This window comes from Chrysochloris asiatica, unplaced genomic scaffold, assembly GCF_000296735.1.
Source record: "Chrysochloris asiatica unplaced genomic scaffold, ChrAsi1.0 scaffold00391, whole genome shotgun sequence".
Taxonomy (NCBI): Eukaryota; Metazoa; Chordata; class Mammalia; order Afrosoricida; family Chrysochloridae; genus Chrysochloris; species Chrysochloris asiatica.
The window spans coordinates 955,926-966,860 of NW_006408909.1; positions in this window are offsets into that span (position 1 = coordinate 955,926).

Sequence of the window (10,935 nt, forward strand, 5' to 3'; positions counted from 1 at the left end):
GTTGGAGGGCATGCAGTAAAGATTGCAGGGCAGTGAGTTGCTGCCTGCAGAGGCCACGATGCCTGTAGTCCCAAGTCTGCCTACCAGTGATGCATCCACCCTGGTTTCTGGGTGCCTCCTTGTCTCCTCCTTCTGTCTGTCGGTGTATTCTTTCGCTATCTCTATCGCCGCTGGATCTCCCCTCCTCGTGAACCAAACACTCGTGAACAACACAACTATGTCGAGGTCAGTCCCTGACATGATCTGAAACAAAAATTGTATTTAAATTATTTTTATGCTTATCAACTGTCAACTAGGTTTTCAGTCTGTTGTTTCGAAAGCAGAAGAATAGAAGCCACGTGACTTGCCACTCGTCCTTCTGTCAGTCTCAGTGGTGGACAGTTTCCCAGTGGCTTCCCCTCAATGTACCAAAGGACTGTCATTTATTCACAATTCTCTGTCACTTAGTGGTGCTATGCTTAGCCTGAGACATCCCGAAGGGGTTGGGAACATTGAAATGTTAATTTTATATTTTGCCAATTCAACATTTTTTGATAAAATACTTTCATCATGCCATCATTTTAATGTATTTTCATTGAAACCTGGAAGTTGCAGATCCAGCTCATTCTATTTATGGCAAATGTCCTCTATGTAACCTAATCCTCCTTATCAAACCAGTGAACCAATTTGAACTTATTTCCTGTCAGAAAAAAGTCTGACCTACTTTTTCAGATCATGTAAGCATCCACATGCTCTCCCAGGGACATGACAAAAGAAAACCACTGGGAAATAAATTATAGAGTACATCTTGTAAGATAAATTATTAATGGGTAAAGTTTGTTGGTTTTTAATGTAGATCTAGTATAATTCATTCGAACACTTTTTTTCCTAAATCATTAAAAGAAATTGTCTATAAACAGCTTTTCTTACTTTGTTTTTAACAACTTTATGAAATACGTTGTTTAGTGTGCAGGTGACCTGCTAAGGAGGGCGAAAGACAAAAGACTTGTAAATGTGTAATATGTGTGTGTCAAACTTTAGCCCCAGGGGCTAAACACTAAGTAACAATTAAATGTAGAAATCATAAGAAAAGCTCCCCCACTAATTGTGTCAAACATCATGATCAAACTTTTCCTTTGTGGTCAATGAAAAAGAAAGGTTACGTGTGGCTAAATAGGAATTGTTTTGGAACTGGCACATTGTAATATGTGTTTGCAGTGTTATTGTCCTGGTGTGGTGCTGTAGGATAAGTACTAGACTGCGAGGTTGGTATGAACCGCAGGTCGGCAGTTCAAACTCACCAGACACTCCTTGGAAATCCAATACAGATGTCAGTTTGAGAATTAAGGTGCACTGGACCCAAGTCATGGTTTTTTCAATAATCTCTTATGCATGTCCATGTTGGACAGTGAATAAGGAAGAGTTCCATACTGTTGTGTATAGGGTGGCTATCGATCACTACCAACTCAATGGCACCTCACAACAACAACAATAACAGTCAGATGGCGCTTGGCTGAAAGCAGAGAATACCAGAAACATGTTTGCCTGTGCAAAGGCATTTGACTTGGGGATCATAACAAACTATGGATAACATTGTGAAGAATGGGAATTCCAGAATACTTAATTGTGTTCATGAGGTAGTCGTTAGAACAGAACAAAGAGATACTGAAAGTTTTTAAAATCTATATGCTGAACAAATAACATGAGAAACTGGATTATCTGAAGAAAAAAGTGGCGTCAGGATTGGATGAAGAGTCATTAACAGCCTAAGATATGCAGTTGACACAACCTTGCTTGCTGGAAGTGTTGTTGTTGTTGTTAAGTGCCATTGAGTCAGTTCCAACCCATAGCAACCCTGTATGGGGTTTCTGAGGAGCAGCGGGTGAGCCTGAACTGCCAACCTTGCAGTTTAAACAGCTTTGCAGTCTGGCACATTAACTCACAGGGCCACACCAGGACAGGGCCACACCAGGACTGGCTTAAATGCTACTGAGGAAGATCAAAACTACAGCCTTCATTGTGGATTGGATGAAAGAAAATAAATATGAAAAAAATGAAAATTCCCACAACTTGACCAATAAACAACATCATGATAAATGTAGAACAGAAAAGATTGAAGTTACCAAAGATTTCATTTTGCTTGGATCCATTATCAACACTAATGGAAACAGCAGTCAAGAAATCAGATTAGGCAAATCTACCTCTTTAAAGTGTAACAGAACAAATAGATCAGTTTGAGGACTAATGTGCACTCAACCCAAACCCTGATATTTTCAATTGTCTCATGTGCATGTGATTGGTTAATGAATAAAGAAGACCATATAAGATTTGAATTACGATGTTGGCAAAGAATATTGAAAGTACCATGGCCTTCCAAAAGAAATCGGTCTTGGAAAAAGGATAACCAGAATGCTACTTAGAAGTGAGAATTGTAAGAGTTCATCTCTTGTGCTTTGGACATATCAGGAGAAATAAGTCCCTGGAGAAGGATATCATGCTTGGTAAAGTGGAGGGTTAATGAAAAAGAGAAAGACCCCTAACAAGATGGATTGACACAGTGGCAGCAGCAATAGGCTCAAACATAACAATTGTAAGGATGGCACAGGACCAGGCAGTGTTTCATTCTGTCGTACATATGCTTGGTATGTGTAGGAACCACTCTACATCACCAAACAACAACAAGATAAATTCTTAGAGAAGTGGAATTGCTTTCAGGAAAGGTGAAAACTTTCTGAAGTTTATAGAACTTATATTCATGTGTCATTTCAAGTGGACAGAGGAAAACATTGAATTTTTTTCAGTATTTCAATTCCAATGAGTTCATATCATGTCTGAGTGATGGATATTTACTGAGCACAATTCTAGGTCTTTGTGAGTGAGTCGCAATAGTCTCAAGAAGCACATCCTGGATAGAGATTGAGATCCTTCTGTGTGATTCTGTTAGTTCTGCATTTTGATGGGGAGGGGAGGTTCAGAGGGCAACCCACCAGGGAACAGGACCCAAGTAGCAGGGGCATGGTATCAACATGTGTGGAGCAGGCTGGGGCCAGAAGTTTCAGGTGTGTGGAGGTAGGAGGTGGGGCAAAAGCTGAAGACACCATACTCATGTGAAGAAACTTCAAAAGATTCATGGAAAAAAAAAAAACAGATATAAAAGTATAAACTGTATTTCTCAACATAAGATCCATCAAGTTCATGACACTTTGTGAGCAATAACACCATTTAGTCCCTCTTTAAAGAACTGACGGTCCCAGGCATTTAACCATGTCAATGCAGTCCTTTGAAGACTATTGACTAAAGAAAAATGTGTACCCTTTAAAGATGTGTTAAGACTAGGAAACATAAAAAATCAGCAGGAGCCAAATCAGGACTGTAGGTGGATACCTTGTGATTCCTCATAGAAACTCTCCCAAAATTGTCCTTGCCTTGCCATGGAGAAGAAAGGGTTCCTGTTCAAATTGTTGACTAACTTTCTCAAAGTACTCTTAAAATAAGATGGGACAGTTGCTTGGCCCTCCAGAAAGTCAACAAGCAAAATGCTTTGAGCATCCCCACAGATTGTTGCAATGACCTTTGCTCTTGAACAATCTGCTTTTGCTTTGACTAGACCACTTCCAGGAACCCTGGTGGTGCTGTGGGTTGAGCATTGGAAGAAAGATAAGGCTGCTTCTGTAAAGATTTACAGTCTCGGGTACCCAATGCAGTAGTTCTACTTTGTTCTGCAGGGTAGATATAAGTTCGAATCCAGGCAATGTTAGTGGGTGGTCATGGTGTGGACCATTTCTATCTTTGTTGTCACTGTTTTTATTGTGTTTTGTCTTCTGGATCATTCTGGAAAGCCATGCTTCATCTCCTGTTACAATGCTTCCAAGAAATGCTTCAGGATGTTAATGTTGCCTGTTCAAAATTTCCATTGAAACCTCTGCTTCAGTCTGCAGCTGATTTAGGTGCAATGTTTTGGATTGTTTGCTCAATTTTAAATTTCCAGTCAGAACTGTGTAAGCACGGCCCTTTGAGATGTCTGTGGTTATTGACTGTTGTTTCTGCTGGTAATCGTCTGCCTTCTTCAATTAGGGCACTAACAAGATTAATTGTATCCTTATAAATTGATGTGGATGGTCTGCTGCTCGGGCTTCATATTTAATGCTGGAATCCTGGTGTGGTTCTGTAGGATAAGCACTGGGTTGTGAACCACAAGGTCAAACCCACCAGCTGCTCCTCAGAAATCCTGTACAGGGTTGCTATGGGTGAGAATTTACTTGATGGCACTTAATTTAATTAGTCCCCTGTTCAAATGAGTTATCCATTTGTAAACTGCTGATTTCTTTGGATCACTTTCCCCAGAAACGTTTCAGACACTGTTAATGATTTTGCCATTCTTTCACCCAAGCTTCATCATAATTACAAAAAAACCCCACAACTTTGTGTGAATTGAGTGAAGGTTTACAGAACAGATCGTCGGTTTTACATGCAACAAACCATACACTTTATTTCACTGCATGGTTGCAACGCCCTCCACATACCAACAGTAAACAGTATTTACCTCTATTCACTAACTGTTGCATTCCTTCTTGAGTCTTCTGCTATCTTCATATTTTCTAACTTCCCTCTTGTTGTATATTGCCTGCTTGTTACCCATGTTAACATGTATATGCCCTTTAGGCCATGAATAATTTTCTCTACCTACAACCCTGTAACTATCATAGATTGTTTCTTTGATCAAGAAAACCATTTCTTAACTTTTTACAAACTTCATTGTGAGGTTGTCATATTTGTAAAAACAGTGCAGTTCTTGGGGTGTGCCTGCAACTTAAGGAACTCATCAGGTGATTGTGGATGTAACAACAGCGTTCCTGGCCCTAGATGAAGTTCCTAATGGCCTCAGTGTTATCTATGTTCATGGCCTTCAATCTGGAAGTAGTTCGTGGGAGCCCTTGAAGGGGTTGGTTTCAGTATCTCATAGGAGTAAGGGAAGCAGGTTGCAGGGTGACTGGTTAAATGCTGGTCTGTTGGCTCTGCAGGTTTTGTAGGTCTGGAGCCGAGCTCACCTGAATCAAGGCACCAAAATAGCACACCAAAGTGGTGAAGCTGGCCCCCACCTTATGCTGGCATGGCTTCCAACCATGAGACTCCGTTCTCCCGGAGAGTAGGGTCTGCACTGGGGATGGTTGAAGATGGGAGCTGGACACACTTCTGGTCACCAGGGTTGTAATTGTTGTTGTTATGTGCCATGGAGTCGGTTCCGACTCATAGCAACCCTGTACAGGGTTTCTGAGACTATAAATATTTATGGGAGCAGAAAGGCTCATCTTTCTCCCACAGAACAGCTGGTAGTTTTGAACTTCTGACTTTAAGGTTTGCAGCCTGATTTGTAACCATTACGCTAACAGAGCTCCTTGGTCACCAGGGTATCATAGGGAAAAAGAAGAAATTGCACCCTTTCCATCAGCCATGAGAATGCCCGCCTCCCTCTGCTGCCAAAACTGCTCACAAGATGGTCGAGTTGCATCTGGCCAGTTGTTCACCAGTTAGTCTCCCTATCTCATCATCCTTTTTTCTGAAGTTCAGAGTGCCAGAATTTTCATCTTTGTCTGTTTCATTTTGTTTCTTGTTTCTTTGCTGTTGAGGGTCCATGCAGTCCATCTGCCTAATCCACCATCTTGCTGAAAGTCTTACATTTGATGTTTATTCGTGTTTCAATTTTAGCAGAATTCATGTTGTTCTGTTGGGGATCCATTACAAATGAATTTCTTATCCATCTTAGTGTCTCAAATTAGATCCTATTCAGGTGGACAAGGCAGCTGAGACATTGGTTACCTAAAATTGGAGGGGGGAGTGGGGGTGCTATAAAGGCACAAAGTGGCTGGCTTATAAGTTTTCAAGAGGGAGTTTAATTTTAGGGCAAGGAGGGGAAGGTAGAATCCCCACTAAATAGTTTTCATCTTGTCTAGATGGGTCTGGTGAAAGGAGATGGGGATAGGATTCTTTTGATTCAATAGTGAGTAATTGATACCATGACTAACTGCAATTGTCACAACTGTAAAGGTAGAAGTTGTGTAACAAAAAAAGGGAAGTTGTTAATCTTACATTCCAGGAACAATGACTCAAGGACCATCAAGTGGGAAGAGCACAACTGGAACATGGGACCCTAGCCAGAGAAGCAGCGACACCAGAGATGGAGGCAGAGGTGATGGCATGGAGAGAGAGAGCAGCTGAAAACTCTAGACTCATGGAAAGAGAAAGACTGGGCACTGGCAGCCAAGAGGTCAGCTTGCAGAATGTGCTCCTTGGCTATTTAAATGATTATATATCCCTACGTGTTTTTGTATATACCAAAAACAACAACAACAAAACAAAGTGGACTAGAAGCAAATACTATTAACCAATGGTGCACAGAGGGGATTGTGATCATTGCAGTGAAACACAATATGACTGGTTGAGTACAAAACCGATGTTCTGCCATGTAAACTATCTCTCAATTCACAAAGCTTTATTTAGAAAAAAAAAAATAGATTCCTGTTCAGATATGTTATAACATGCTAGTATGAGTTTATTTTGATGCAAAGGAAAAAATGAGAAACCAGTGCATAGTTTTTCATAATGCACAATTTCCATGCACTTTTTGAAGACCCATTACATATTTAGAGAATCCTGGTGTGGCATTGTAGGTTCAGCACTGAATTGCTAACCACAAAGTCAGAAGTTCAAACTCACCAGTCACTCCTTGGAAACTCTAAACAGGGTCAGTATGAGTTGAAACTGACTTGACAATACTTTAAAACAACAACAACACACATTATTGGTGTTAAATGCCATTGAGTTGAATCCGACTCATAGTCAACCTTGTGGCTCATGGTCCAGTACTTTAGAACAGCAGTATTTACATTGGGTCAGAAATCCTACCCTTTGTAAATATAAACAAATAAGTAACCTATAGTGAAAAAGCTTAGTTGTACTACAAGTATGTGAGGGTTACAGATTTTCAAATTCTTTCAGAGATTAGAGAGTAAAACCAAAAGCACAACTTGTAGTATCTTTCCTGCCAGGCCCCTCACCAGCTTCCTGGGGTTGCAGGACCTCGGAGGCAACCTCCTGAGGTATCCATTGCTCAGGCAGTTTCAATGCACATTGGGTTCCAGGAGCCCTAGATTTCTCTGAGAAGATTTCAGGCAACCCCAGTGTGCCCAGGACCCCATGATGTGCACCCTATGTCAGTGCCCCTGTGCAGGCCCATCTGTCACCAGCTGGCAGGTTATTGCATGTCCAAGCATGCGAGACCCTTCCCTGGAGTTGGTGGGTTTTGATGGGTCTGTGGGTCTGTAGATGCTCCTCCATGACATGGACCCATCTGTCCACCCCACTCCCTTATGGACTCTTTTACACAGAGAACGCAGTGTCCCGGAGGTGATACACAGAGGACTGAGACTTGAAGGCTTGTTTGGAGCTGAAACGTTTCTAAGCAAAATTAGGGGAGGGTGACCTTCAAACTGTGTTTATTTTTCTCCTTTTGCCCAGAACTAATCAGCTTAGCACGGATGCCTGAGTGACCTAGGAAGATAGGGAATTCATCTCATTTTGCAGTTCACCTTTCATATGTTATTTATTCTAGAGCTTTCCTTAGTGCATGCTAAGAACCCTAGGAATGTTTCAAAAAATCATTAATAGGATATTCTTTAAATGTTTCTAAAGAGAAGCCGACATTCTCATTGCTGGCTTATGCTACATCGCTTTATGTTGAATTCCAGAGCAGAAATGCTGACTTGAGGTGCAGTGTTACCACTTACCAAGTGGAGAGCTGCCAGCCATCCTCTTATCTCTTCCATCCATCTGTGGTCAATACAAAGCACGTCTGGGCATTGGCACAGTGTCCTATCAACTCCCATCATCTGTGCAGCAGGAACTGAGGCGAAAATAATCTCTTTAGGATTACCTGCCTGTGTTTAAATTGAAGACTAACATCTAGCTGTGGACAAAAGCTAGCTCTGGGTGACATAGAGAGTGACCTGCCCACTAATACAGAAAGGGATGAGGCTCTCGTATTAAATTTGTGACTAGTTCTCATCTGATGCCTCTCCTCTACAACCAAACTCAGGGAAGAAAGGATAAGAGACTTTGTGGAAAGTACTTTGGCGTGGTCAAATTGCCTCTGTATCAATCATAGAGAATATGCCTGTGCCCCGAAGATAAAAACTCTCACTGATTTGCTCATAAATCAGACACCTGTTGGAGGTGGCTGCTGGATGCTGCTGCAGACCCAAGGAACCACTCATCCTGTTTTCCCTGCACCGTGGTCAGTTCTCAGGAGGGACTGGTTTCACTCTTGGCAGTTCAAGTGACCACCTCCAGCCCTTGTTACAATCCCTATCCACGGGCAAGCAGGCAGCATAAGCTGGAGTTATGGGGAGGTGCCAGACACGCTGAACATCCTGCACACCAATGAGGACAAGCCTATGTAGACTTCTCAGCCCCAGGCCTTTACAAAGGTGGTAGCACTTCAGGGCACTGGGATGATTTGGTGGAAAGGGAAAGACAAGCTAAAAGGACCTACTACTGGGTCACCTCTGAAAGAGAAATAGGTGACTTGTGAAGAATCTTAGGATTGGCTTTCAAATTTGTGCTCCCACTTGTCTCCTTCAAAAAACCTTTCTAGAAAATAAAAATATCATAATCATTATTAAAAACAAAATGTATGAGATTAAAAAGCAGACCAAACAATTTTCTATTGAGTAGACGCTGACTCATGGTGACCCCAAGTGTGTTTAGTAGAACTGCGTGCCATAGGGTTTCCAGAGGATGTAATCTTTGGAAAGTAGATCACCAAATCTTTCTTCCAAGGCACTTGTTGTTGTCAGGTGCCATCGAGTCGGAACCGACTCATAGCGACCCCATGCACAGCAGAACGAAACAATGTCTGATCCTGGGCCAATCCCACCACCGCTGCCACACTTGATGCCATCAATGATGCCACCTGGCTGATCCATCTCTTTGGGGGTCTTCCTCTTTTTCTCTGACCCTCCATCTTACCCAGCATGACATCCTTCTCCAGCAACTGTTCTCTCCGGACAATATGTCCAAAGTATGAGAGACGAAGCTTAGCCATCTTGGCCTCCAAGGAGCACTTGGTTGGATTCAATTCTCCAACCTTTTGGTTAGTAGCCAAGCATCATCCAGGGACAACCTCTAAAGATCAGATACAGCCAAAGAGAGAATCAGTAAATTGGAAGGTAGATCTGAGACTTTATAGTGCAGCTCAAAGTGTAAAAGAGCAGAAAATATAAGATATTAGGAAAGTTGGAAGCTAAATTGAGAAAGCAAAAAATACGTAGACATATATCCAAAAGAGGAATCTAGAAGTAGATGACCATATGATTTAATATGCCAAGCAGGACATTGTACAGCATGAAAACAGGCATTAAGAACATTAATATTATACATTTAAAAAAATTATTGGTAAATAAATTGTCTCCATTTTTATGGTGAACCAATATAATAGTCCTATTATTTCAAAAGTACTTTCAAAACTAAATTTCTTTGTAAAAAAAAAATTAAAACAAAAATCATGTGCACTAAAGAAAAAAAATTTCATACAGATTTTCTAAACATTAAAGAAATAAAATTGAAGTGGTCATTTTAATACATATTCACATACTTTAATCTATTTGTTAGCCATCTTCATTTCTAATACTGTGTCATCAATAGTGATGTTGGAAGTATTTTTAAATTATTATTTTTACTTTTTTCCATAACATTTCCTGAATTTTTTTCAACATTGCATTTCATAATTAATAAATCAAAAATTTTAACACCTTCAAAAACATGCCTTCTAGAAATCATAAGATTTGTATAATAGATTGAAAGGGCTGTCAGGCCTCAAGAAAACATGACACAGAAGAATCAACACTGAGATATATCCTATTAATGTTATTGAATTTGAGGATTAATGAAATTTTTTTTAGATATCAGACGAAGTATCAAGCCATGTGTAATGAGACTGCCAGACATGTTAAAAAGGGAGTGGGAGGTGGCATCTGACCACCTCTTACTTCATCAGGAGGACGGGGAACCACCATCATCAGCATCAGCTGAGGGTCTATTGCTATGAGGCTGAGGTCAGACATGCCTCCGGCCTCCTTCTACCGTCTCTATCAAATCCGACATTAGCCATCCCTCCCACAGCACTGTCTACTCATCTGGGTTCAATAATTTGTGCAATGGCCACACAGAACTCAGATACTATACTCATAGTTATGGGTTTTATTAGAGAAGTTGTTGTGGTTGAGTGCCGTCAAGTTGGTTCCGGCTCATAGCATTTTTATGGTCAGCAGTCCAGTGCTGATCCTACAGCGCCACCCCAGGACAGGTTACAATTTAGGGTCAGCAGTTCTTTCAGTCAGGACAGCCTCTTCTAAACTTTGTCTGCAGGCAGGTCTTTCTCTGGCCCTCAATCCCCTGGCTTGGCCTCAGCCCTGCTTGGGAAATATTACAAAGCCATTTTAGGGCTTCTGATAAATGCCCAAAGGACACTCCAGTCTACTCTAAGCCTCAGCCCAAAGATGCTCAGCTTTGTCTCCATGGGTCAGCAGACCTAGCTCCCAGTTAAGTGCCTGGGGGCACCCCACTCCACAAAGAGGATTTAACACTGAGACATGCTACTAAGGTTACTGGGCTTCAGACACTAAATTATCCTTAGATATTATAAAAAAAACATCAAATCATATGTAAGTAAAAACATCAGGCTGACTTATATCTTCCACAGGAATGCTCAACACTCAAAAGCAATGTTGTTGTTGTTGTTGGGTGCCATCGAGTCAGTACTGACCCATAGTGACCCTGTGCACAGCAGTACGAAACACTGCCCAGTCCTGGGCCAACCTCACTACTGTTGCCATGCTTGAGTCCATCGATGCTACCACTTGGCCAATCCATCTCGTTGGGGGTCTTCCTCTTTTTCTTTGA